We start from the raw sequence: 26,035 nt of genomic DNA, 5'->3' as shown, positions 1-26,035 counted from the left end.
TTCCTAGTTGGTGGTGTAACTCGTTTCTGTGTCAGAGACACAGATACAGGTGCGTGATCACTAATAGTGATCGGATGTATCTGAGTGTCTGTGATTTCCGTCATCATGGAGCTACTGACTAAAAAGTAATCCAAGCGGGAGTGGGAGTGATGTACTTGTGAGAAAAAACTATAATCTCTCAGAGTGGGGTGATGTGAGCGCCAAGCATCGCAAAGACCAAAATCCTTCATGTATTGTTTAAGAATGTCTGCAGACTGCCAGTTTCTTTGACTCACTGCTGTACTAAGCCTGTCAATCTCTGCATTAAGTACCAGGTTGAAGTCCCCTCCTATTACAATTGTGGTATCAGAGTGATCAGCAAGTGAGGTGAAGAAGGTATGAAAGAAGGAGGGATCATCAACATTTGGTCCATATATACTGGCAATACATAAATCTATATTCTGAATAGATAGATTAAGTATTATAAATCTGCCTTCGGGGTCTGACATCGTGTTTCTAATAGAGAAGTTTATCCTTTTGTTAATTAATATAGCTACACCTCTTTGTTTAGAGTTGTAACAGGCTGAGTACATATGAGGAAACTGTGAAGAGGAGAGTGTGTGTGCAGATGTTCTGGACACATGTGTCTCCTGTAGGAACACAATGTCAGCCTGCAAGTCGTTTAATCGGTTAATAATTTTCACCTTCTTCTCCCTTGAACCAACTCCACGCACATTCCATGAAACAAACCTCAGTGTGCTCATATTGAAATTAATCGAGAAAGTGTTGCGTGCTCACTGAAGATGTGTGTGTGTGTGTGGATGTGTGTGTGAGTGTACATTGCATGTTATGTGTCCTGTATAGCATTGTGTGTGTTGTGTAGCAAACATGTTGGATGCAGAAAGAAAAGAAAAGGAAAGGGTGCTCCAAAGTGACAAATATAGCAAAAGAATGAGGGGAAGAGAAAGAAAAAAAAAAAAAAAAGAGAAAAAAAAAAAAAATAAATAAATAAAAATAAAAATAATAATTACTTAACATAAAGTCCACTATGCTGTCTAAACCGGCATTAATTGTTATATATAGACATGTAAAAAAAGAAAAAAAAACAAAACAAAGAAGATGGAGAAAAAAGGCGTTTGTATACACAGGTCACCTGATCAGTATAGCCATGGCGTGGTTTCCTGGTCGCGATAGAGCTGTCCGTTTATATAGAGTTTGTCCACCGCGATGATAGCTCGTGAACCTTCTTGAATATGTTTTTTCCGGAGAGGGAACAGGATTTTGCGTCGCTCCAGGATCTCTTTAGGAAACTGATCGTTGACGCTGAAGTCCGTTCCTCTCAGCTCCCGTCCGCGGCTCTTCACCAGCTCTTTCTGCTTGAAACGTTCGAATTTGGCTACGATTGGTCTGGGTCTGTGTGCCCCGGGTCGCTTAGCTCCTATACGGTGAACACGATCGAAGTTGATGGTTTTAACAGTGTCTTCCGGGAGCTTCAGGTAGGATTGCAAGAACTCTTTCACTGTCGTTTCCGGGTTTTCCTCCGATTTCTCCGGTAGACCCGAAAACACGAGGTTGTCCCTCATGCTGCGGGCCTGGAGCTCGGTGACGGTTTCCCTGATTTTTTTATTCTCCTCCGAGAGCCGGGTCATTCCCTTGGTGAGGGAATTCACCGACTCTCTGAGAGCGGCGTTCTCCACAGCAAGTGCTTCCACCTGCTGTTGGCTGAACTCTACCGACTCCCGGAGAGCCTGAAACTCCTTGTGAAGAATTTCCAAAATGGAGAGGCGAGCGTCGAAACTGGACAGCTTCTTATCGATGGACTCCAAAATGTCCGCCACTTCGCTGGACTGAGAAGAAGCCCCTGGTGAATCTTCTGGGCGACTCCTCTTGGTGGATGGAGCTCCTTTGTTGCTGGACGGAGTGTTGGTTGGTTTTCCCATTACGACTCGGTCGAAACACTCGTCGATGTAAGCTTGCAGACTGTCCAGATCTTCTTCACCGTCCTCCAGTGTACTTCCGGTAGTGAGTAGTTTATTAATATAAATTTTATAGCTTTTAAAGTTGTTTTATAACTGTGTTGGCTAAGAAAACTAATCCATGTGGTTTATAGATTACTGACTTGCTGCCTTGCTCAATATTGCCGAGGTTCGCGTTGAAGTCTGCGTTACTACAGCATAGCGTCTTCCTGTCTCTTCCTCTTCCTCTGATAACGTTCTGATAGGTAAGATCTGAACCATGATAGGGCCGTCCCTGTGACTCCAACCATGTTTTCTAACCTTTCTAGGAGAATATTGTGGTCTATTGTATCGAAAGCCGCGCTGAGGTCAAGTAGCACTAAGAGAGATATGTAACCTTGATCAGAGGCAAGAAGAAGATCATTAGTTATCTTAACTAGAGCCGTCTCAGTGCTATGGTGTGGCCTGAATCCAGACTGGAATTTTTCATATATATGGTTCTTGTGTAGATATGAACTAAGTTGTTGGGCCACAGCTTTTTCTAAGATCTTAGATATAAACGGTAAGTTAGAAACAGGCCTGTAATTGGACAAAACGGCGACATCAAGATTTGGTTTCTTGATCAGGGGTTTGATAACTGCTAGTTTAAAAGCTTTGGGTACATGGCCCAGACTAAGGGATGAGTTTACAATAGTTGAGATAGGGTTTATAATAACTGGCAGTACTTCTTTGAGTAATTTTGATGGAATTGCATCGAGTGTGCAGGTTGTGCAATTTGCAGAAGAGATAATCTTCTCTAGCTCTAGCTGTGGGAGGGGGTGAAAGGTTTCCAGACTCTTTTCTACAGCTGTGTTTTGTTCTATATCAGCCAAGTCAGATGGCAGCAAAGCTGGATTTGAATTTGATACTGTGGGTTGAATTTGTTGTCTAATATTATCAATTTTATTATTAAAGAAGTCCATAAAAACTTCACTGGTGAGAGTTGCTGGGATTTCTGGTTCATTACCTGCCTGATTTTGTGTGATTTGGGAAATCACATTAAACAGAACTCTAGGATTATACTTATTATTCTCGATCAGCAAGGCCAGATATGCTGAGCGAGCTTCAGTGAGAGCATTTCTATACTCTATAAGGCTGTCCTTCCAGGCAGTGTGGAACACTTCTAGTTTGGTATGACGCCATTTCCGCTCTAATTTCCGAGCTGTTTGTTTTAAGGTCCGGGTTTTATCGTTGTACCACGGGGCGAACTTTTTCTGCCTTATTCTTTTTATTTTAATTTTAAGTGGGGCCACATTTTCTAAGGTGGATCGTAAGGTATTTTCTAAATAATCGGTTAGTAAATCTAGTTCAATTGGATCTGATGGAGTGGAGACTGGGGTTGATAACTCTGGGAGATTTTCTATAAATTGTAGGGCGGTAGATGGTTTTATTGTGCGCTTTGTTGAATAACGAGGGGACGTATATATATTATGGCTAAATCGTAGCTCATATGAAATTAAGTAATGGTCGGAGATCGCTGTGGTTTGCGGTAAGATATTAAGCTTGTCTATGTTAAGACCTCGTGTCAAAACTAAATCTAACGTATGACTACAGTAGTGTGTTGGCCCTGTTACATTTTGGGTAAAACCAACAGAGTCTAGGATTGAGGTAAATGCCCTTTTTAATGGGTCGTCTACCTTCTCAAAGTGAATATTAAAATCTCCTACAATTATTACTTTATCATTACACACAGCCAGGTTTGCAGCGAAGTCAATAAATTCTTTTATAAATTCAGAGTATGACCCTGGTGGTCTGTAAATGTTAAATAATGAAAACGCCTTCTTTTTTGTGACCGGATTTGTGACGTGAATAGAGAGGACCTCAAAGGAAGTAAAAGTGTCGCATTGTTTCTGACTAATATCGAGAGTATTTTGGTATATTACACAGACTCCACCTCCCTTGCCTGTTAGTCTTGGCCTATGTGCATAATTATAGCCTACAGGCGTGGCTTCATTTAACGCTAAATATTCATCTGGTCTAACCCACGTTTCAGTAAGACAGAAAAAGTCAAATTTATGATCGCTTATAATTTCATTTACGACGACTGCTTTAGAGTTTAATGATCTTATATTAAGTAGTCCAAGTTTTAGATTGAAGGTCTTAGTGCCATCATCATAACATGGATATATGTTGATAAGGTTATTTAAGCGGACTAATTGAGTTTTTCTGTGATTAAATTTAGTTTTAATTCGGGGCAAAGACACAGTCTCAATAAGGTTAATCTTGGGTGACGCCTCAAAGCGGATCGCAGACGGTCGGTTTAGCCTGTCTGTCTGCGGCCTGGTCCCGGCTCTGGATTGTCAGCAGCGGTTTACACTACTCTGCCGACTAACTAAAAGACTATGTGCTATGCTGCACGAAAGTAAGGCAGCACCCTCCCGCGTGGGGTGGACACCATCCCTACCTATAAGACCAGGCTTGCCCTCAAATCGTAACCAATTATCTATAAAGCCCACTTGATTTTCGGAACACCACTTGGACATCCAGCGGTTTAACGCCGTAAGCCTGCTGTAGGCCTCAGCGCCGCGCCGCATTGGGATGGGGCCAGAGCAGATTACGGCATCGGACATCGTCTGGGCCTGTTTAACCACCTCTCTAATATTAGCCTTAGTTACCTCAGACTGCCGCAGACGGATATCATTGGCCCCTACATGAATAACTATCCTCGAATATCTCCTATCAGCTAATCTAAGGTTGCCACTAATGTCCGGCGCTCTGGCTCCCGATAAGCATCTAACTGTGACCGCTGGCGCCCCTAACGGAGTAGCTAACTTCACGTGTCGAACAATCGAGTCTCCTATGACCAGAGTGCTTTTAACAGGCTTCACAGTGGGTGCTTCACTGAGCGGGGCAAACCTGTTTGACACACGAATGGGAGGAGCGTGGTGTTCCGGTGGGCTAGCTTTGGCCTCAGCATTAGCCTTAGCTTTCCGGCTAGACCGCCGAGTCGTCACCCATTCGCCCCGCTGTGAGGGCTCTGACGCCAGAGTCGAAGGGGTGCTAACTCTCCCTAGGGTACCGGGGGCTGCTAGCGCTGCCTCTGGCTGCCTATCCCTTAATAATCCCCGGATACGCACTTCTAACTGGTCGACCTTCTCCACCAAACAGCTAACTAGCTGGCACTTAGTACAAACGCTATCGCTATCACTAGAGGCGGAAAAGGGCGTTAAGCTAAACATGCCACACTCTGAGCAGACAAAACAACCAGCAGAAGCCATGATATTTAGCCACTTACTGCTTCTTGTTGATTTAAATGCTGATAGCACAACAAACTTTACCGCAGTGATGCGCTCTCTGTCGCTCTCAGTCGCTCGCAGTGACGCGCTCTCTGTCGCTCTAAGTCGCTCCTGATAAAAAGAGTTGAGCATTGGACGATGTGAGAAGTCTGAGAAAATGTCAGTAATCACATTCTGTCCAAAATCACGTACAAGCGCGTTTAACAGTATGGCGTTGGAACATGGATCCCTTTGAGCTGTTTCATGTGGTTCCATGGTGTAATGGTCAGCACTCTGGACTTTGAATCCAGCGGTCCGAGTTCAAATCTCGGTGGGACCTGGCTGTCTTTGTTAGCAAAGCATGGTCATGGGAAATTGAGTGGACAAATATCCCTGATTGAATCAGTAATTTGTCAGCCAACCTTGCATTTGATTCTACATAAAGGTTGCAAGTGAAATTTGTGACCAAATGCTCTTTGAATATTCTTCCCCCACTGACAGAGTGGTGTCTGCTAAAGTTGCTTGCTGGTGTTGGTAACCACAACAAAGGCAAAAGCTAAAAGATAATGACATTTTCATTTAAAATCACGGAAGTCTTCATTGACCTGGTAGTTCTGACATTTGCAGTCATCCATGTTCTTTAGAATGATGCCTTGCTAGGCCCTGTCCACCGTAGATGACTGACAATTTAATGCGTTTATGGAGGTGATAATGATGGCGCAATGGTGTATTTACTTTAGGTCAACAATGCTCAGCTGGGGCATCATGGGAGTTTTTGGCAAAGTCTCTCCCATTAAATATGTGTTTGATGGGCCAGACGTTGTAAAAAGTAGTCATCCTAGCTTAGCGTCAAAGATTGTTCTGACTGCTTCTTCAAACAGATAAAAAGAGTTGAGCATTGGACGATGTGAGATGTCTGAGAAAATGTCAGTAATCACATTCTTTCCAAAATCACGTACAAGCACGTTTAACAGTATGGCATTGGAACATGGATCCCTTTGACCTGTTTCATGTGGTTCCATGGTGTAATGGTCAGCACTCTGGACTTTGAATCCAGCGATCCGAGTTCAAATCTCGGTGGGACCTGGCTGTCTTTGTTAGCAAAGCATGGTCATGGGAAACTGAGTGGACAAATATCCCTGATTGAATCAGTAATTTGTCAGCCAACCTTGCATTTGATTCTACATAAAGGTTGCAAGTGAAATTTGTGATCAAATGCTCTTTGAATACTCTTACTGTTGACAAGGGTTTTGTCTGCTATAGAAGCGTACAGGGGTTGGTCACTGAAATAGAGGGAATAAAGGCAAAGCAAATGTGGAGCTGAACAGGCAGCTTTTAACCCAAATCCAAGAACATGATAAGCTAAGACAAAATATTGCTTTGTTTTACGATCAATAAAGTCTTAATTCTCCTGACACTTCTGAAATTTGCTTTCATGCATGTTCAACAAGAAGATGCAATGGAAACCCATCACTCATAGATGATTAATAATTGAATGCATCCTTGGCAGGAAGAATGATGTCACGATAGTGCGTCTAACTTATGTCCACATTTCTCAGCAGGGTCATTGTTGGACTGACGAAAAAAGCTTGGTTGTCGTTCCATTGAATTCCATAAGACATTTTCCCTTTTGTGTTGCACAGGTCAGTAAAGCTATAAAACTTAAGATTAACAATTTTCAAAACTCAGCATCACCATTTTGTAGGTGGACCAACTTCTTCAAATCGATCAAGAGAACTTTTATGATGGACTAAACATGGTAGAGACAGACAAAACTCACATCCTGAAGATTATCAAGTCAGATTGGGTTCCAACGTCTTCCACAGGAAAGTTGGTATACCTGTGGCCAAAATAGCTCAGTTGGGAGAGCGTTAGACTGAAGATCTAAAGGTCCCTGGTTCGATCCCGGGTTTCGGCATGGAATCTTGTTTTCAGCCACTGGAATGTTGCTATGGATGTAAAAAGCTGAAGGGCGACATTCGGTACAAACAAGCCAACGGATTTCTTCCGACTCTCTGTGGAACCCAGTCAGCTCTCACGGAAAAGCACAAACAAGCAGCTTCTGCATGTATGGTGCTTTGACAGACTATACATTGCAGGCATACCCTTGGACTGATGAGCTAACTAACGCTGTGGGCTCGCATTTTCCTCTAGGTAAACCCTGCAAGATTGCATTTTGTGACCAAAAGCTCTTTGAATATTCTTCCCCCACTGACAGAGTGGTGTCTGCTAAAGTTGCTTGCTGGTGTTGGTAACCACAACAAAGGCAAAAGCTAAAAGATAATGACATTTTCATTCAAAATCACGGAAGTCTTCATTGACCTGGTAGTTCTGACATTTGCAGTCATCCATGTTCTTTAGAATGATGCCTTGCTAGGCCCTGTCCACCGTAGATGACTGACAATTTAATGCGTTTATGGAGGTGATAATGATGGCGCAATGGTGTATTTACTTTAGGTCAACAATGCTCAGCTGGGGCATCATGGGAGTTTTTTGCAAAGTCTCTCCCATTAAATATGTGTTTGATGGGCCAGACGTTGTAAAAAGTAGTCATCCTAGCTTAGCGTCAAAGATTGTTCTGACTGCTTCTTCAAACAGATAAAAAGAGTTGAGCGTTGGACGATGTGAGAAGTCTGAGAAAATGTGAGTAATCACATTCTTTCCAAAATCACGTACAAGCACGTTTAACAGTATGGCATTGGAACATGGATCCCTTTGACCTGTTTCATGTGGTTCCATGGTGTAATGGTCAGCACTCTGGACTTTGAATCCAGCGATCCGAGTTCAAATCTCGGTGGGACCTGGCTATCTTTGTTAGCAAAGCATGGTCATGGGAAACTGAGTGGACAAATATCCCTGATTGAATCAGTAATTTGTCAGCCAACCTTGCATTTGATTCTACATAAAGGTTGCAAGTGAAATTTGTGATCAAATGCTCTTTGAATACTCTTACTGTTGACAAGGGTTTTGACTGCTATAGAAGCGTACAGGGGTTGGTCACTGAAATAGAGGGAATAAAGGCAAAGCAAATGTGGAGCTGAACAGGCAGCTTTTAACCCAAATCCAAGAACATGATAAGCTAAGACAAAATATTGCTTTGTTTTCCGATCAATAAAGTCTTAATTCTCCTGACACTTCTGAAATTTGCTTTCATGCATGTTCAACAAGAAGATGCAATGGAAACCCATCAGTCATAGATGATTAATAATTGAATGCATCCTTGGCAGGAAGAATAATGTCACGATAGTGCGTCTAACTTATGTCCACATTTCTCAGCAGGGTCATTGTTGGACTGACGAAAAAAGCTTGGTTGTCGTTCCATTGAATTCCATAAGACATTTTCCCTTTTGTGTTGCACAGGTCAGTAAAGCTATAAAACTTAAGATAAACAATTTTCAAAACTCAGCATCACCATTTTGTAGGTGGACCAACTTCTTCAAATCGATCAAGAGAACTTTTATGATGGACTAAACATGGTAGAGACAGACAAAACTCACATCCTGAAGATTATGAAGTCAGATTGTGTTCCAACATCTTCCACAGGAAAGTTGGTATACTTGTGGCAGAAATAGCTCAGTTGGGAGAGCGTTAGACGGAAGATCTAAAGGTCCCTGGTTCGATCACGGGTTTCGGCATGGAATCTTGTTTTCAGCCACTGGAATGTTGCTATGGATGTAAAAAGCTGAAGGGCGACATTCGGTACAAACAAGCCAACGGATTTCTTCCGACTCTCTGTGGAACCCAGTCAGCTCTCACGGAAAAGCACAAACAAGCAGTTTCTGCATGTATGGTGCTTTGACAGACTATACATTGCAGGCATACCCTTGGAATGATGGGCTAACTAACGCTGTGGGCTCGCATTTTCCTCTAGGTAAACCCTGCAAGATTGCATTTTGTGACCAAAAGCTCTTTGAATATTCTTCCCCCACTGACAGATTGGTGTCTGCTAAAGTTGCTTGCTGGTGTTGGTAACCACAACAAAGGCAAAAGCTAAAAGATAATGACATTTTCATTCAAAATCACAGAAGTCTTCATTGACCTGGTAGTTCTGACATTTGCAGTCATCCATGTTCTTTAGAATGATGCCTTGCTAGGCCCTGTCCACCGTAGATGACTGACAATTTAATGCGTTTATGGAGGTGATAATGATGGCGCAATGGTGTGTTTACTTTAGGTCAACAATGCTCAGCTGGGGCATCATGGGAGTTTTTTGCAAAGTCTCTCCCATTAAATATGTGTTTGATGGGCCAGACGTTGTAAAAAGTAGTCATCCTAGCTTAGCGTCAAAGATTGTTCTGACTGCTTCTTCAAACAGATAAAAAGAGTTGAGCGTTGGACGATGTGAGAAGTCTGAGAAAATGTGAGTAATCACATTCTTTCCAAAATCACGTACAAGCACGTTTAACAGTATGGCATTGGAACATGGATCCCTTTGACCTGTTTCATGTGGTTCCATGGTGTAATGGTCAGCACTCTGGACTTTGAATCCAGCGATCCGAGTTCAAATCTCGGTGGGACCTGGCTATCTTTGTTAGCAAAGCATGGTCATGGGAAACTGAGTGGACAAATATCCCTGATTGAATCAGTAATTTGTCAGCCAACCTTGCATTTGATTCTACATAAAGGTTGCAAGTGAAATTTGTGATCAAATGCTCTTTGAATACTCTTACTGTTGACAAGGGTTTTGACTGCTATAGAAGCGTACAGGGGTTGGTCACTGAAATAGAGGGAATAAAGGCAAAGCAAATGTGGAGCTGAACAGGCAGCTTTTAACCCAAATCCAAGAACATGATAAGCTAAGACAAAATATTGCTTTGTTTTCCGATCAATAAAGTCTTAATTCTCCTGACACTTCTGAAATTTGCTTTCATGCATGTTCAACAAGAAGATGCAATGGAAACCCATCAGTCATAGATGATTAATAATTGAATGCATCCTTGGCAGGAAGAATAATGTCACGATAGTGCGTCTAACTTATGTCCACATTTCTCAGCAGGGTCATTGTTGGACTGACGAAAAAAGCTTGGTTGTCGATCCATTGAATTCCATAAGACATTTTCCCTTTTGTGTTGCACAGGTCAGTAAAGCTATAAAACTTAAGATAAACAATTTTCAAAACTCAGCATCACCATTTTGTAGGTGGACCAACTTCTTCAAATCGATCAAGAGAACTTTTATGATGGACTAAACATGGTAGAGACAGACAAAACTCACATCCTGAAGATTATGAAGTCAGATTGTGTTCCAACATCTTCCACAGGAAAGTTGGTATACTTGTGGCAGAAATAGCTCAGTTGGGAGAGCGTTAGACGGAAGATCTAAAGGTCCCTGGTTCGATCACGGGTTTCGGCATGGAATCTTGTTTTCAGCCACTGGAATGTTGCTATGGATGTAAAAAGCTGAAGGGCGACATTCGGTACAAACAAGCCAACGGATTTCTTCCGACTCTCTGTGGAACCCAGTCAGCTCTCACGGAAAAGCACAAACAAGCAGCTTCTGCATGTATGGTGCTTTGACAGACTATACATTGCAGGCATACCCTTGGACTGATGAGCTAACTAACGCTGTGGGCTCGCATTTTCCTCTAGGTAAACCCTGCAAGATTGCATTTTGTGACCAAAAGCTCTTTGAATATTCTTCCCCCACTGACAGAGTGGTGTCTGCTAAAGTTGCTTGCTGGTGTTGGTAACCACAACAAAGGCAAAAGCTAAAAGATAATGACATTTTCATTCAAAATCACGGAAGTCTTCATTGACCTGGTAGTTCTGACATTTGCAGTCATCCATGTTCTTTAGAATGATGCCTTGCTAGGCCCTGTCCACCGTAGATGACTGACAATTTAATGCGTTTATGGAGGTGATAATGATGGCGCAATGGTGTATTTACTTTAGGTCAACAATGCTCAGCTGGGGCATCATGGGAGTTTTTTGCAAAGTCTCTCCCATTAAATATGTGTTTGATGGGCCAGACGTTGTAAAAAGTAGTCATCCTAGCTTAGCGTCAAAGATTGTTCTGACTGCTTCTTCAAACAGATAAAAAGAGTTGAGCGTTGGACGATGTGAGAAGTCTGAGAAAATGTCAGTAATCACATTCTTTCCAAAATCACGTACAAGCACGTTTAACAGTATGGCATTGGAACATGGATCCCTTTGACCTGTTTCATGTGGTTCCATGGTGTAATGGTCAGCACTCTGGACTTTGAATCCAGCGATCCGAGTTCAAATCTCGGTGGGACCTGGCTGTCTTTGTTAGCAAAGCATGGTCATGGGAAACTGAGTGGACAAATATCCCTGATTGAATCAGTAATTTGTCAGCCAACCTTGCATTTGATTCTACATAAAGGTTGCAAGTGAAATTTGTGATCAAATGCTCTTTGAATACTCTTACTGTTGACAAGGGTTTTGTCTGCTATAGAAGCGTACAGGGGTTGGTCACTGAAATAGAGGGAATAAAGGCAAAGCAAATGTGGAGCTGAACAGGCAGCTTTTAACCCAAATCCAAGAACATGACAAGCTAAGACAAAATATTGCTTTGTTTTCCGATCAATAAAGTCTTAATTCTCCTGACACTTCTGAAATTTGCTTTCATGCATGTTCAACAAGAAGATGCAATGGAAACCCATCAGTCATAGATGATTAATAATTGAATGCATCCTTGGCAGGAAGAATGATGTCACGATAGTGCGTCTAACTTATGTCCACATTTCTCAGCAGGGTCATTGTTGGACTGACGAAAAAAGCTTGGTTGTCGTTCCATTGAATTCCATAAGACATTTTCCCTTTTGTGTTGCACAGGTCAGTAAAGCTATAAAACTTAAGATAAACAATTTTCAAAACTCAGCATCACCATTTTGTAGGTGGACCAACTTCTTCAAATCGATCAAGAGAACTTTTATGATGGACTAAACATGGTAGAGACAGACAAAACTCACATCCTGAAGATTATGAAGTCAGATTGTGTTCCAACATCTTCCACAGGAAAGTTGGTATACCTGTGGCCAAAATAGCTCAGTTGGGAGAGCGTTAGACTGAAGATCTAAAGGTCCCTGGTTCGATCCCGGGTTTCGGCATGGAATCTTGTTTTCAGCCACTGGAATGTTGCTATGGATGTAAAAAGCTGAAGGGCGACATTCGGTACAAACAAGCCAACGGATTTCTTCCGACTCTCTGTGGAACCCAGTCAGCTCTCACGGAAAAGCACAAACAAGCAGTTTCTGCATGTATGGTGCTTTGACAGACTATACATTGCAGGCATACCCTTGGACTGATGAGCTAACTAACGCTGTGGGCTCGCATTTTCCTCTAGGTAAACCCTGCAAGATTGCATTTTGTGACCAAAAGCTCTTTGAATATTCTTCCCCCACTGACAGAGTGGTGTCTGCTAAAGTTGCTTGCTGGTGTTGGTAACCGCAACAAAGGCAAAAGCTAAAAGATAATGACATTTTCATTCAAAATCACGGAAGTCTTCATTGACCTGGTAGTTCTGACATTTGCAGTCATCCATGTTCTTTAGAATGATGCCTTGCTAGGCCCTGTCCACCGTAGATGACTGACAATTTAATGCGTTTATGGAGGTGATAATGATGGCGCAATGGTGTGTTTACTTTAGGTCAACAATGCTCAGCTGGGGCATCATGGGAGTTTTTTGCAAAGTCTCTCCCATTAAATATGTGTTTGATGGGCCAGACGTTGTAAAAAGTAGTCATCCTAGCTTAGCGTCAAAGATTGTTCTGACTGCTTCTTCAAACAGATAAAAAGAGTTGAGCGTTGGACGATGTGAGAAGTCTGAGAAAATGTCAGTAATCACATTCTTTCCAAAATCACGTACAAGCGCGTTTAACAGTATGGCGTTGGAACATGGATCCCTTTGACCTGTTTCATGTGGTTCCATGGTGTAATGGTCAGCACTCTGGACTTTGAATCCAGCGATCCGAGTTCAAATCTCGGTGGGACCTGGCTGTCTTTGTTAGCAAAGCATGGTCATGGGAAACTGAGTGGACAAATATCCCTGATTGAATCAGTAATTTGTCAGCCAACCTTGCATTTGATTCTACATAAAGGTTGCAAGTGAAATTTGTGATCAAATGCTCTTTGAATACTCTTACTGTTGACAAGGGTTTTGTCTGCTATAGAAGCGTACAGGGGTTGGTCACTGAAATAGAGGGAATAAAGGCAAAGCAAATGTGGAGCTGAACAGGCAGCTTTTAACCCAAATCCAAGAACATGACAAGCTAAGACAAAATATTGCTTTGTTTTCCGATCAATAAAGTCTTAATTCTCCTGACACTTCTGAAATTTGCTTTCATGCATGTTCAACAAGAAGATGCAATGGAAACCCATCAATCATAGATGATTAATAATTGAATGCATCCTTGGCAGGAAGAATGATGTCACGATAGTGCGTCTAACTTATGTCCACATTTCTCAGCAGGGTCATTGTTGGACTGACGAAAAAAGCTTGGTTGTCGATCCATTGAATTCCATAAGACATTTTCCCTTTTGTGTTGCACAGGTCAGTAAAGCTATAAAACTTAAGATAAACAATTTTCAAAACTCAGCATCACCATTTTGTAGGTGGACCAACTTCTTCAAATCGATCAAGAGAACTTTTATGATGGACTAAACATGGTAGAGACAGACAAAACTCACATCCTGAAGATTATGCAAGTCAGATTGTGTTCCAACGTCTTCCACAGGAAAGTTGGTATACCTGTGGCCGAAATAGCTCAGTTGGGAGAGCGTTAGACTGAAGATCTAAAGGTCCCTGGTTCGATCCCGGGTTTCGGCATGGAATCTTGTTTTCAGCCACTGGAATGTTGCTATGGATGTAAAAAGCTGAAGGGCGACATTCGGTACAAACAAGCCAACGGATTTCTTCCGACTCTCTGTGGAACCCAGTCAGCTCTCACGGAAAAGCACAAACAAGCAGTTTCTGCATGTATGGTGCTTTGACAGACTATACATTGCAGGCATACCCTTGGACTGATGAGCTAACTAACGCTGTGGGCTCGCATTTTCCTCTAGGTAAACCCTGCAAGATTGCATTTTGTGACCAAAAGCTCTTTGAATATTCTTCCCCCACTGACAGAGTGGTGTCTGCTAAAGTTGCTTGCTGGTGTTGGTAACCACAACAAAGGCAAAAGCTAAAAGATAATGACATTTTCATTCAAAATCACGGAAGTCTTCATTGACCTGGTAGTTCTGACATTTGCAGTCATCCATGTTCTTTAGAATGATGCCTTGCTAGGCCCTGTCCACCGTAGATGACTGACAATTTAATGCGTTTATGGAGGTGATAATGATGGCGCAATGGTGTGTTTACTTTAGGTCAACAATGCTCAGCTGGGGCATCATGGGAGTTTTTTGCAAAGTCTCTCCCATTAAATATGTGTTTGATGGGCCAGACGTTGTAAAAAGTAGTCATCCTAGCTTAGCGTCAAAGATTGTTCTGACTGCTTCTTCAAACAGATAAAAAGAGTTGAGCGTTGGACGATGTGAGAAGTCTGAGAAAATGTCAGTAATCACATTCTTTCCAAAATCACGTACAAGCGCGTTTAACAGTATGGCAGTTGGAAGATGTATCCTTTTGAGCTGTTTCTTGTGGTTCCATGGTGTAATGGTCAGCACTCTGGACTTCTGAATCCAGCGATCCGGTTCAAATCTCGGTGGGACCTAGTTGACTTTCTTGGAGAAGCACAGTCATGGGAAACATACTGGCCAAATATCCCTGATCGAGTCAGTAATCTGTGTGCCAGCCTTGCATTTGATTCTAGATAAAGGCTGCGAGAAGTCTGAGAAAATGTGAGTAATCACATTCTTTCCAAAATCACGTACAAGCGCGTTTAACAGTATGGCATTGGAACATGGATCCCTTTGACCTGTTTCATGTGGTTCCATGGTGTAATGGTCAGCACTCTGGACTTTGAATCCAGCGATCCGAGTTCAAATCTCGGTGGGACCTGGCTGTCTTTGTTAGCAAAGCATGGTCATGGGAAACTGAGTGGACAAATATCCCTGATTGAATCAGTAATTTGTCAGCCAACCTTGCATTTGATTCTACATAAAGGTTGCAAGTGAAATTTGTGATCAAATGCTCTTTGAATACTCTTACTGTTGACAAGGGTTTTGTACTGCTATAGAAGCGTACAGGGGTTGGTCACTGAAATAGAGGGAATAAAGGCAAAGCAAATGTGGAGCTGAACAGGCAGCTTTTAACCCAAATCCAAGAACATGATAAGCTAAGACAAAATATTGCTTTGTTTTCCGATCAATAAAGTCTTAATTCTCCTGACACTTCTGAAATTTGCTTTCATGCATGTTCAACAAGAAGATGCAATGGAAACCCATCAGTCATAGATGATTAATAATTGAATGCATCCTTGGCAGGAAGAATGATGTCACGATAGTGCGTCTAACTTATGTCCACATTTCTCAGCAGGGTCATTGTTGGACTGACGAAAAAAGCTTGGTTGTCGATCCATTGAATTCCATAAGACATTTTCCCTTTTGTGTTGCACAGGTCAGTAAAGCTATAAAACTTAAGATAAACAATTTTCAAAACTCAGCATCACCATTTTGTAGGTGGACCAACTTCTTCAAATCGATCAAGAGAACTTTTATGATGGACTAAACATGGTAGAGACAGACAAAACTCACATCCTGAAGATTATCAAGTCAGATTGTGTTCCAACATCTTCCACAGGAAAGTTGGTATACCTGTGGCCGAAATAGCTCAGTTGGGAGAGCGTTAGACTGAAGATCTAAAGGTCCCTGGTTCGATCCCGGGTTTCGGCATGGAATCTTGTTTTCAGCCACTGGAATGTTGCTATGGATGTAAAAAGCTGAAGGGCGACATTCGGTACAAACAAGCCAACGGATTTCTTCCGACTCTCTGTGGAACCCAGTCAGCTCTCACGGAAAAGCACAAACAAGCAGTTTCTGGATGTATGGTGCTTTGACAGACTATACATTGCAGGCATACCCTTGGACTGATGAGCTAACTAACGCTGTGGGCTCGCATTTTCCTCTAGGTAAACCCTGCAAGATTGCATTTTGTGACCAAAAGCTCTTTGAATATTCTTCCCCCACTGACAGAGTGGTGTCTGCTAAAGTTGCTTGCTGGTGTTGGTAACCACAACAAAGGCAAAAGCTAAAAGATAATGACATTTTCATTCAAAATCACGGAAGTCTTCATTGACCTGGTAGTTCTGACATTTGCAGTCATCCATGTTCTTTAGAATGATGCCTTGCTAGGCCCTGTCCACCGTAGATGACTGACAATTTAATGCGTTTATGGAGGTGATAATGATGGCGCAATGGTGTGTTTACTTTAGGTCAACAATGCTCAGCTGGGGCATCATGGGAGTTTTTTGCAAAGTCTCTCCCATTAAATATGTGTTTGATGGGCCAGACGTTGTAAAAAGTAGTCATCCTAGCTTAGCGTCAAAGATTGTTCTGACTGCTTCTTCAAACAGATAAAAAGAGTTGAGCGTTGGACGATGTGAGAAGTCTGAGAAAATGTCAGTAATCACATTCTTTCCAAAATCACGTACAAGCACGTTTAACAGTATGGCGTTGGAACATGGATCCCTTTGACCTGTTTCATGTGGTTCCATGGTGTAATGGTCAGCACTCTGGACTTTGAATCCAGCGATCCGAGTTCAAATCTCGGTGGGACCTGGCTGTCTTTGTTAGCAAAGCATGGTCATGGGAAACTGAGTGGACAAATATCCCTGATTGAATCAGTAATTTGTCAGCCAACCTTGCATTTGATTCTACATAAAGGTTGCAAGTGAAATTTGTGATCAAATGCTCTTTGAATACTCTTACTGTTGACAAGGGTTTTGTCTGCTATAGAAGCGTACAGGGGTTGGTCACTGAAATAGAGGGAATAAAGGCAAAGCAAATGTGGAGCTGAACAGGCAGCTTTTAACCCAAATCCAAGAACATGACAAGCTAAGACAAAATATTGCTTTGTTTTCCGATCAATAAAGTCTTAATTCTCCTGACACTTCTGAAATTTGCATTCATGCATGTTCAACAAGAAGATGCAATGGAAACCCATCAGTCATAGATGATTAATAATTGAATGCATCCTTGGCAGGAAGAATGATGTCACGATAGTGCGTCTAACTTATGTCCACATTTCTCAGCAGGGTCATTGTTGGACTGACGAAAAAAGCTTGGTTGTCGTTCCATTGAATTCCATAAGACATTTTCCCTTTTGTGTTGCACAGGTCAGTAAAGCTATAAAACTTAAGATAAACAATTTTCAAAACTCAGCATCACCATTTTGTAGGTGGACCAACTTCTTCAAATCGATCAAGAGAACTTTTATGATGGACTAAACATGGTAGAGACAGACAAAACTCACATCCTGAAGATTATCAAGTCAGATTGTGTTCCAACGTCTTCCACAGGAAAGTTGGTATACCTGTGGCCAAAATAGCTCAGTTGGGAGAGCGTTAGACTGAAGATCTAAAGGTCCCTGGTTCGATCCCGGGTTTCGGCATGGAATCTTGTTTTCAGCCACTGGAATGTTGCTATGGATGTAAAAAGCTGAAGGGCGACATTCGGTACAAACAAGCCAACGGATTTCTTCCGACTCTCTGTGGAACCCAGTCAGCTCTCACGGAAAAGCACAAACAAGCAGTTTCTGGATGTATGGTGCTTTGACAGACTATACATTGCAGGCATACCCTTGGATTGATGAGCTAACTAACGCTGTGGGCTCGCATTTTCCTCTAGGTAAACCCTGCAAGATTGCATTTTGTGACCAAAAGCTCTTTGAATATTCTTCCCCCACTGACAGAGTGGTGTCTGCTAAAGTTGCTTGCTGGTGTTGGTAACCACAACAAAGGCAAAAGCTAAAAGATAATGACATTTTCATTCAAAATCACGGAAGTCTTCATTGACCTGGTAGTTCTGACATTTGCAGTCATCCATGTTCTTTAGAATGATGCCTTGCTAGGCCCTGTCCACCGTAGATGACTGACAATTTAATGCGTTTATGGAGGTGATAATGATGGCGCAATGGTGTGTTTACTTTAGGTCAACAATGCTCAGCTGGGGCATCATGGGAGTTTTTTGCAAAGTCTCTCCCATTAAATATGTGTTTGATGGGCCAGACGTTGTAAAAAGTAGTCATCCTAGCTTAGCGTCAAAGATTGTTCTGACTGCTTCTTCAAACAGATAAAAAGAGTTGAGCGTTGGACGATGTGAGAAGTCTGAGAAAATGTCAGTAATCACATTCTTTCCAAAATCACGTACAAGCGCGTTTAACAGTATGGCATTGGAACATGGATCCCTTTGACCTGTTTCATGTGGTTCCATGGTGTAATGGTCAGCACTCTGGACTTTGAATCCAGCGATCCGAGTTCAAATCTCGGTGGGACCTGGCTGTCTTTGTTAGCAAAGCATGGTCATGGGAAACTGAGTGGACAAATATCCCTGATTGAATCAGTAATTTGTCAGCCAACCTTGCATTTGATTCTACATAAAGGTTGCAAGTGAAATTTGTGATCAAATGCTCTTTGAATACTCTTACTGTTGACAAGGGTTTTGTACTGCTATAGAAGCGTACAGGGGTTGGTCACTGAAATAGAGGGAATAAAGGCAAAGCAAATGTGGAGCTGAACAGGCAGCTTTTAACCCAAATCCAAGAACATGACAAGCTAAGACAAAATATTGCTTTGTTTTCCGATCAATAAAGTCTTAATTCTCCTGACACTTCTGAAATTTGCTTTCATGCATGTTCAACAAGAAGATGCAATGGAAACCCATCAGTCATAGATGATTAATAATTGAATGCATCCTTGGCAGGAAGAATGATGTCACGATAGTGCGTCTAACTTATGTCCACATTTCTCAGCAGGGTCATTGTTGGACTGACGAAAAAAGCTTGGTTGTCGTTCCATTGAATTCCATAAGACATTTTCCCTTTTGTGTTGCACAGGTCAGTAAAGCTATAAAACTTAAGATAAACAATTTTCAAAACTCAGCATCACCATTTTGTAGGTGGACCAACTTCTTCAAATCGATCAAGAGAACTTTTATGATGGACTAAACATGGTAGAGACAGACAAAACTCACATCCTGAAGATTATCAAGTCAGATTGTGTTCCAACATCTTCCACAGGAAAGTTGGTATACCTGTGGCCGAAATAGCTCAGTTGGGAGAGCGTTAGACTGAAGATTTAAAGGTCCCTGGTTCGATCCCGGGTTTCGGCATAGGAATCTTGTTTTCAGCCACTGGAATGTTGCTATGGATGTAAAAAGCTGAAGGGCGACATTCGGTACAAACAAGCCAACGGATTTCTTCCGACTCTCTGTGGAACCCAGTCAGCTCTCACGGAAAAGCACAAACAAGCAGTTTCTGGATGTATGGTGCTTTGACAGACTATACATTGCAGGCATACCCTTGGACTGATGAGCTAACTAACGCTGTGGGCTCGCATTTTCCTCTAGGTAAACCCTGCAAGATTGCATTTTGTGACCAAAAGCTCTTTGAATATTCTTCCCCCACTGACAGAGTGGTGTCTGCTAAGTTGCTTGCTGGTGTTGGTAACCACAACAAAGGCAAAAGCTAAAAGATAATGACATTTTCATTCAAAATCACGGAAGTCTTCATTGACCTGGTAGTTCTGACATTTGCAGTCATCCATGTTCTTTAGAATGATGCCTTGCTAGGCCCTGTCCACCGTAGATGACTGACAATTTAATGCGTTTATGGAGGTGATAATGATGGCGCAATGGTGTGTTTACTTTAGGTCAACAATGCTCAGCTGGGGCATCATGGGAGTTTTTTGCAAAGTCTCTCCCATTAAATATGTGTTTGATGGGCCAGACGTTGTAAAAAGTAGTCATCCTAGCTTAGCGTCAAAGATTGTTCTGACTGCTTCTTCAAACAGATAAAAAGAGTTGAGCGTTGGACGATGTGAGAAGTCTGAGAAAATGTCAGTAATCACATTCTGTCCAAAATCACGTACAAGCGCGTTTAACAGTATGGCGTTGGAACATGGATCCCTTTGAGCTGTTTCATGTGGTTCCATGGTGTAATGGTCAGCACTCTGGACTTTGAATCCAGCGATCCGAGTTCAAATCTCGGTGGGACCTGGCTGTCTTTGTTAGCAAAGCATGGTCATGGGAAACTGAGTGGACAAATATCCCTGATTGAATCAGTAATTTGTCAGCCAACCTTGCATTTGATTCTACATAAAGGTTGCAAGTGAAATTTGTGATCAAATGCTCTTTGAATACTCTTACTGTTGACAAGGGTTTTGTCTGCTATAGAAGCGTACAGGGGTTGGTCACTGAAATAGAGGGAATAAAGGCCAAGCAAATGTGGAGCTGAAAGGGCAGCTTTTAACCCAAATCCAAGAACATGACAAGCTAAGACAAAATATTGCTTTGATGGGCCAGACGATGTAAAAAGTAGTCATCCTAGTTTAGCGTCAAAGATTGTTCTGACTGCTTCTTCAAACAGATAAAAAGAGTTGAGCGTTGGACGATGTGAGAAGTCTGAGAAAATGTGAGTAATCACATTCTTTCCAAAATCACGTACAAGCACGTTTAACAGTATGGCATTGGAACATGGATCCCTTTGACCTGTTTCATGTGGTTCCATGGTGTAATGGTCAGCACTCTGGACTTTGAATCCAGCGATCCGAGTTCAAATCTCGGTGGGACCTGGTTGACTTTCTTTGAGAAGCACAGGTCATGGGAAACTGACTGGCCAAATATCCCTGATCGAAGTCAGTAATCTGTGTAGCCAGCCTTGCATTTGATTCTAGATAAAGGCTGCAAAAGTGCATTTTTGACCAAATGCTCTTTGAATACTCTTGCTGTTGACAAGGGTTTTGTCGGCTATAGTAGCGTACAGGGGTTGGTCACTGAAATAGAGGGAATAAAGCCAAAGCAAATGTGGAGCTGAACAGGCAGCTTTTAACCCAAATCCAAGAACATGACAAACTAAGACAAAATTGTTTGTGTTCCGATCACTAAAGGCTTAATTCTCCTGACACTTCTGAAATTCGCATTCATGCATGTTCAACCAAAAGATGCAATGGAAACCCATCAGTGATAGATGATTAATAATTGTATACGTCCTTGGCAGGAAGAATGATGTCACAATAGGGTGTTTACCTTATGTCCACATTTCTCAGCAGGGTCATTGTTGGACTGATGAAAAAAGCTTGGTTGTCGTTCCATTGAATTCCATAAGACATTTTCCCTTTTGTGTTGCACAGGTCAGTAAAGCTATAAAACTTAAGATAAACAATTTTCAAAACTCAGCATCACCATTTTGTAGGTGGACCAACTTCTTCAAATCGATCAAGAGAACTTTTATGATGGACTAAACATGGTAGAGACAGACAAAACTCACATCCTGAAGATTATCAAGTCAGATTGTGTTCCAACGTCTTCCACAGGAAAGTTGGTATACCTGTGGCCAAAATAGCTCAGTTGGGAGAGCGTTAGACTGAAGATCTAAAGGTCCCTGGTTCGATCCCGGGTTTCGGCATGGACTCTTGTTTTCAGCCACTGGAATGTTGCTTTGGATGTAAAAAGCTGAAGGGCGACATTCAGTACGAACAAGCCAACGGATTTCTTCCGACTCTCTGTGGAACCCAGTCAGCTCTCACGGAAAAGCACAAACAAGCAGTTTCTGGATGTATGGTGCTTTGACAGACTATACATTGCAGGCATACCCTTGGACTGATGAGCAAACTAACCCTGTGGCCTTGCATTTTCCTCTAGGTAAACGCTGCAAGATTGCCTTTTGTGACCAAAATCTCTTTGAATATTCTTCCCCTCTGACAGAGTGTTGTCTGATAATGTTGCTTACTGGTGTTGGTCACCACAACAGAAGCAAAAGCTAAAAGACAATGATATTTTCATTCAAAATCACTGAAGTCTTCATTGACCTTGTAGTTCTGACATTAGCAGTCATGCATGTTCTTTACAATGATGCCTTGCTAGGCCCTGTCCACCATACACGACTGACAATTTAATGCATTTATGGAGGTGGTAATGATGGCGCAATAGTGTGTTTACCTCAGGTCGACAATGCTCAGCAGGGTCATCATGGGAGATTTTTGCAAAGTCTCTCCCATTAAATATGTGTTTGATGGGCGAGACATTGTAAAAAGCAGTCATCCTACTTTAGCTTCAAAGATTGTTCTGACTGCTTCTTCAAACAGATAAAAAGAGTTGAGCGTTGGATGATGTGAGAAGTCTGAGAAAATGTCAGTAATCACATTCTGTCCAAAATCACGTACAAGCACGTTTTACAGTATGGCGTTGGAACATGGATCCCTTTGACCTGTTTCATGTGGTTCCATGGTGTAATGGTCAGCACTCTGGACTTTGAGTCCAGCGATCCGAGTTCAATTCTCGGTGGCACCTGGCTGTCTTTGTTAGCAAAGCATGGTCATGGGAAACTGAGTGGACAAATATCCATGATTGAATCAGTAATTTGTCAGCCAACCTTGCATTTGATTCTACATAAAGGTTGCAAAAGTGAAATTTGTGACCAAATGCTCTTTGAATACTCTTGCTGTTGACAAGGGTTTTGTCTGCTATAGAAGCGTACAGGGGTTGGTCACTGAAATAGAGGGAATAAAGCCAAAGCAAATGTGGAGCTGAACAGGCAGCTTTTAACCCAAATCCAAGAACAGGACAAACTAAGACAAAATTGCTTTGTGTTCCGATCACTAAAGGCTTAATTCTCCTGACACTTCTGAAATTCGCATTCATGCATGTTCAACCAAAAGATGCAATGGAAACCCATCAGTGATAGATGATTAATAAATGTATACATCCTTGGCAGGAAGAATGATGTCACAATAGGGTGTTTACCTTATGTCCACATTTCTCAGCAGGGTCATTGTTGGACTGACGAAAAAAGCTTGCTTGTCGGTACATTGAATTCCATAAAACATTTCCTCTTTTGTGTTGCTAAGGTCAGTAAAGTTAGGAAACTTAAGAAAAACAGCAGTCTAAAATGAGCATCACCGTTTTGTAGGTGGACCAACTTCTTCAAATCGATCAAGAGAACTTGTATGATGGAGTATTACATGGTAGAGACAGACAAATCTCACATCCTGAAGATTATCAAGTCAGATCGTATTACAAAGGCTTCCACTGGAAACCAAAGCTTGCTGTGGCCAGAATAGCTCAGTCGGGTGGGCGTTAGACTGAAGTTTTAAAGGTCCCTGGTTTGATCCTGGGTTCTGGCATAGGATCTTGTTTTCAGCCACTGGAATGTGGGCACGGGTGTAAAAAGCTGAAGGGCGCGTTTGGTACAAACAAGCCAACGGATTTCTTCCAACTCTCTGTGGAACCCAGTCAGCTCTCACGGAAAAGCACAAACAAGCATTTTCTGGATGCATGGTGCTTTGACAGACTATACATTGCAGGCATACCCTTGGACTGATGAGCAAACTAACCCTGTGGCCTTGCATTTTCCTCTAGGTAAACGCTGCAAGATTGCCTTTTGTGACCAAAATCTCTTTGAATATTCTTCCCCTCTGACAGAGTGTTGTCTGATAATGTTGCTTACTGGTGTTGGTCACCACAACAGAAGCAAAAGCTAAAAGACAATGATATTTTCATTCAAAATCACTGAAGTCTTCATTGACCTTGTAGTTCTGACATTAGCAGTCATGCATGTTCTTTACAATGATGCCTTGCTAGGCCCTGTCCACCATACACGACTGACAATTTAATGCATTTATGGAGGTGGTAATGATGGCGCAATAGTGTGTTTACCTCAGGTCGACAATGCTCAGCAGGGTCATCATGGGAGATTTTTGCAAAGTCTCTCCCATTAAATATGTGTTTGATGGGCGAGACATTGTAAAAAGCAGTCATCCTACTTTAGCTTCAAAGATTGTTCTGACTACTTCAAACAGATAAAAAGAGTTGAGCGTTGGATGATGTGAGAAGTCTGAGAAAATGTCAGAAATCACATTCTGTCCAAAATCAAGTACAAGCACGTTTAACAGTCTGGCATTGGAAGATGTATCCTTTTGAGCTGTTTCTTGTGGTTCCATGGTGTAATGGTCAGCACTCTGGACTCTGAATCCAGCGATCCGAGTTCAAATCTCGGTGGGACCTGGTTGACTTTCTTGGAGAAGCACAGTCATGGGAAACTGACTGGCCAAATATCCCTGATCAAGTCAGTAATCTGTGTGCCAGCCTTGCATTTGATTCTAGATAAAGGCTGCAAAAGTGCATTTTTTGACCAAATGCTCTTTGAATACTCTTGCTGTTGACAAGGGTTTTGTCGGCTATAGTAGCGTACAGGGGTTGGTCACTGAAATAGAGGGAATAAAGCCAAAGCAAATGTGGAGCTGAACAGGCAGCTTTTAACCCAAATCCAAGAACATGACAAGCTAAGACAAAATTGCTTTGTGTTCCGATCACTAAAGGCTTAATTCTCCTGACACTTCTGAAATTCGCATTCATGCATGTTCAACCAAAAGATGCAATGGAAACCCATCAGTGATAGATGATTAATAATTGTATACGTCCTTGGCAGGAAGAATGATGTCACAATAGGGTGTTTACCTTATGTCCACATTTCTCAGCAGGGTCATTGTTGGACTGACGAAAAAAGCTTGCTTGTCGGTACATTGAATTCCATAAAACATTTCCTCTTTTGTGTTGCTAAGGTCAGTAAAGTTAGGAAACTTAAGAGAAACAGCACTCTAAAATGAGCATCACCGTTTTGTAGGTGGACCAACTTCTTCAAATCGATCAAGAGAACTTGTATGATGGAGTATTCATGGTAGAGACAGACAAATCTCACATCCTGAAGATTATCAAGTCAGATCGTATTACAAAGGCTTCCACTGGAAACCAAAGCTTGCTGTGGCCAGAATAGCTCAGTCGCGTGGGCGTTAGACTGAAGTTTTAAAGGTCCCTGGTTTGATCCTGGGGTTCTGGCATAGGATCTTGTTTTCAGCCACTGGAATGTGGGCACGGGTGTAAAAAGCTGAAGGGCGCGTTTGGTACAAACAAGCCAACGGATTTCTTCCAACTCTCTGTGGAACCCAGTCAGCTCTCACGGAGAAGCACAAACAAGCATTTTCTGGATGCATGGTGCTTTGACAGACTATACATTGCAGGCATACCCTTGGAATGATGAGCAAACTAACCCTGTGGCCTTGCATTTTCCTCTAGGTAAACGCTGCAAGATTGCCTTTTGTGACCAAAATCTCTTTGAATATTCTTCCCCTCTGACAGAGTGTTGTCTGATAATGTTGCTTACTGGTGTTGGTCACCACAACAGAAGCAAAAGCTAAAAGACAATGATATTTTCATTCAAAATCACTGAAGTCTTCATTGACCTTGTAGTTCTGACATTAGCAGTCATGCATGTTCTTTACAATGATGCCTTGCTAGGCCCTGTCCACCATACACGACTGACAATTTAATGCATTTATGGAGGTGGTAATGATGGCGCAATAGTGTGTTTACCTCAGGTCGACAATGCTCAGCAGGGTCATCATGGGAGATTTTTGCAAAGTCTCTCCCATTAAATATGTGTTTGATGGGCGAGACATTGTAAAAAGCAGTCATCCTACTTTAGCTTCAAAGATTGTTCTGACTACTTCAAACAGATAAAAAGAGTTGAGCGTTGGATGATGTGAGAAGTCTGAGAAAATGTCAGTAATCACATTCTTTCCAAAATCACGTACAAGCACGTTTAACAGTATGGCGTTGGAACATGGATCCCTTTGACCTGTTTCATGTGGTTCCATGGTGTAATGGTCAGCACTCTGGACTTTGAATCCAGCGATCCGAGTTCAAATCTCGGTGGGACCTGGCTGTCTTTGTTAGC

General features: G+C 42.1%; 23 non-coding genes across 23 annotated transcripts; all 23 read left to right on the top strand.

Annotated features, from left to right (window-relative positions):
- The first annotated feature begins 5,456 nt into the window (after positions 1-5,456).
- On the top strand, positions 5,457-5,528 carry trnaq-uug. The gene has a single exon. It is a non-coding gene; the product is annotated as a tRNA-Gln (tRNA).
- A 674-nt stretch (positions 5,529-6,202) lies between these two features.
- On the top strand, positions 6,203-6,274 carry trnaq-uug. The gene has a single exon. It is a non-coding gene; the product is annotated as a tRNA-Gln (tRNA).
- Positions 6,275-7,033: 759 nt separating this feature from the next.
- Positions 7,034-7,106, top strand: trnaf-gaa. Its single transcript has one exon. It is a non-coding gene; the product is annotated as a tRNA-Phe (tRNA).
- Positions 7,107-7,919: 813 nt separating this feature from the next.
- trnaq-uug lies at positions 7,920-7,991 on the top strand. Its single transcript has one exon. It is a non-coding gene; the product is annotated as a tRNA-Gln (tRNA).
- Positions 7,992-8,750: 759 nt separating this feature from the next.
- trnaf-gaa lies at positions 8,751-8,823 on the top strand. The gene has a single exon. It is a non-coding gene; the product is annotated as a tRNA-Phe (tRNA).
- An 813-nt stretch (positions 8,824-9,636) lies between these two features.
- Positions 9,637-9,708, top strand: trnaq-uug. The gene has a single exon. It is a non-coding gene; the product is annotated as a tRNA-Gln (tRNA).
- Positions 9,709-10,467: 759 nt separating this feature from the next.
- Positions 10,468-10,540, top strand: trnaf-gaa. The gene has a single exon. It is a non-coding gene; the product is annotated as a tRNA-Phe (tRNA).
- An 813-nt stretch (positions 10,541-11,353) lies between these two features.
- On the top strand, positions 11,354-11,425 carry trnaq-uug. The gene has a single exon. It is a non-coding gene; the product is annotated as a tRNA-Gln (tRNA).
- A 759-nt stretch (positions 11,426-12,184) lies between these two features.
- trnaf-gaa lies at positions 12,185-12,257 on the top strand. The gene has a single exon. It is a non-coding gene; the product is annotated as a tRNA-Phe (tRNA).
- Positions 12,258-13,070: 813 nt separating this feature from the next.
- Positions 13,071-13,142, top strand: trnaq-uug. The gene has a single exon. It is a non-coding gene; the product is annotated as a tRNA-Gln (tRNA).
- A 760-nt stretch (positions 13,143-13,902) lies between these two features.
- trnaf-gaa lies at positions 13,903-13,975 on the top strand. Its single transcript has one exon. It is a non-coding gene; the product is annotated as a tRNA-Phe (tRNA).
- A 1,101-nt stretch (positions 13,976-15,076) lies between these two features.
- Positions 15,077-15,148, top strand: trnaq-uug. Its single transcript has one exon. It is a non-coding gene; the product is annotated as a tRNA-Gln (tRNA).
- Positions 15,149-15,908: 760 nt separating this feature from the next.
- Positions 15,909-15,981, top strand: trnaf-gaa. The gene has a single exon. It is a non-coding gene; the product is annotated as a tRNA-Phe (tRNA).
- An 813-nt stretch (positions 15,982-16,794) lies between these two features.
- Positions 16,795-16,866, top strand: trnaq-uug. The gene has a single exon. It is a non-coding gene; the product is annotated as a tRNA-Gln (tRNA).
- Positions 16,867-17,625: 759 nt separating this feature from the next.
- Positions 17,626-17,698, top strand: trnaf-gaa. Its single transcript has one exon. It is a non-coding gene; the product is annotated as a tRNA-Phe (tRNA).
- Positions 17,699-18,511: 813 nt separating this feature from the next.
- Positions 18,512-18,583, top strand: trnaq-uug. Its single transcript has one exon. It is a non-coding gene; the product is annotated as a tRNA-Gln (tRNA).
- Positions 18,584-19,343: 760 nt separating this feature from the next.
- On the top strand, positions 19,344-19,416 carry trnaf-gaa. Its single transcript has one exon. It is a non-coding gene; the product is annotated as a tRNA-Phe (tRNA).
- Positions 19,417-20,229: 813 nt separating this feature from the next.
- On the top strand, positions 20,230-20,301 carry trnaq-uug. Its single transcript has one exon. It is a non-coding gene; the product is annotated as a tRNA-Gln (tRNA).
- A 503-nt stretch (positions 20,302-20,804) lies between these two features.
- trnaq-uug lies at positions 20,805-20,876 on the top strand. The gene has a single exon. It is a non-coding gene; the product is annotated as a tRNA-Gln (tRNA).
- Positions 20,877-21,636: 760 nt separating this feature from the next.
- trnaf-gaa lies at positions 21,637-21,709 on the top strand. The gene has a single exon. It is a non-coding gene; the product is annotated as a tRNA-Phe (tRNA).
- Positions 21,710-22,521: 812 nt separating this feature from the next.
- trnaq-uug lies at positions 22,522-22,593 on the top strand. The gene has a single exon. It is a non-coding gene; the product is annotated as a tRNA-Gln (tRNA).
- A 760-nt stretch (positions 22,594-23,353) lies between these two features.
- Positions 23,354-23,426, top strand: trnaf-gaa. The gene has a single exon. It is a non-coding gene; the product is annotated as a tRNA-Phe (tRNA).
- Positions 23,427-24,234: 808 nt separating this feature from the next.
- Positions 24,235-24,306, top strand: trnaq-cug. Its single transcript has one exon. It is a non-coding gene; the product is annotated as a tRNA-Gln (tRNA).
- The last annotated feature ends 1,729 nt before the right edge of the window (positions 24,307-26,035 follow it).

Source organism: Pygocentrus nattereri, chromosome 22 (assembly GCF_015220715.1).
Source record: "Pygocentrus nattereri isolate fPygNat1 chromosome 22, fPygNat1.pri, whole genome shotgun sequence".
NCBI classification, from domain to species: Eukaryota; Metazoa; Chordata; class Actinopteri; order Characiformes; family Serrasalmidae; genus Pygocentrus; species Pygocentrus nattereri.
Note: the sequence above shows the minus strand (reverse complement) of the source record. Positions and strands in the feature narration are given on the sequence as shown.